This window comes from Eurypyga helias, unplaced genomic scaffold (assembly GCF_000690775.1).
Source record: "Eurypyga helias isolate BGI_N326 unplaced genomic scaffold, ASM69077v1 scaffold20214, whole genome shotgun sequence".
NCBI lineage: Eukaryota > Metazoa > Chordata > Aves > Eurypygiformes > Eurypygidae > Eurypyga > Eurypyga helias.
Window position 1 is genome coordinate 75142 of NW_010247173.1, and position 1385 is coordinate 76526.

Here is a 1385-nt window from a genome sequence, read left to right on the forward strand (position 1 = left end):
TGACATTCTCCTTCAAAGGTGAGAAGCTTATTAGACTGTTTTATCGTAAAGGAATAAATCTGCAGCAACACCAATCAAGTCCTTTGGTGGAAATCTACAGTTCTGAAAGCAGCTTCACTCCCTGTATTTCCCCGCACCAAGAGCACCACTTCCATAAAAAGGTTAAGGAGAAAGCAGGTGGTGGTGTTTATAAGATGGGCACATCAGGGATGGGCACTGGGTTAAGATCTCACAGAGGAGGAGCAGAGAGCAAACATTCAGGAGGGGACTCGGTAAACATCACCCTGGCAGGCTGGCAGACAACAGAGTCCTTCCTCTCTATGGATGCAGTGCAGACAGAGCCACTAGCTCCACTCGTAGCTTAACTAGAAAACAGAACCTCTAACTCCACTGAAAGGTGTTAAATAAAAGCCAGAATGAAAATCCAGCCTAAATGTGCTCAGCAGAGCCCTTTTGGCTACTAACTGGAACACTCTCAACTTACAAAAATCCTGGAACTTTCCACCTGGATAGCCATGTAGCTGTCAAGTGTACGATGAAGTAAATGGAGATGCGGAACAAGTAACGGGCCTAGATCAGAATTCATCATCGTGAGAGGGTATAAAAAGGACCATCACAACACAAGCAGGATCCTTGTACTTTCCAAACGCTTCCAGGCTGTCCAAAACCAGAACAAGCTCATCACCAGCCTGCCTCACGTTTCCCACTGCTTATCACCCTTGACAGGTGGAAAGAAAGGACAAGGGAACATTCCAAGACAAGGAAGGAGCCAGGTTTAAAAGTGGAAAACCCTGCCACAGAGCCCAAAGAACGCATTGCAACAAGATCTCTTTGAAGCCAACAACCTACAGAGCCGGGGAGGACCCCTCCTTCCCTCACTGGCTCTTCCGGTATGAGACCACGTAGCAAGAACGATCCCTTGGATTTCCTACTGGAATGCACTCTGTAACTAGAGGGACTGCTTGAAGGAGGCAGCTCCTCCCATTTGCAACTCAGTGATGACTTTCTACAATTACCCAGTTGCTTTCAAGGCAGCATAGCATTAGGAAAATATTTGATATATTTTTAGCTTTCTTTTATTGTAGCTTAGCAGCTGGATTCAAAGGGAGGCAGCACTGTGTGATCAGGCTGACCTGTGTATGGATCAGTAACATATGCTCTACCAACCAGCCACGAGCCCTCTAAAACATGACAAAAAGGGCCAAGTCAGGGATTACAGCTTTCAGGGTATAAATCCTCATGGATCAGGGCATAAGGTACTCCCCACTGCCATCCAGATTACTATGGTTAATCAGCAGCTTTTCATGTTTCAGTCAATCCTTGATGGTCCAATTTCTGTTTTTTGAAAAAAGACTACCACGTGTAACCTGAGAGAAGACAGAGAA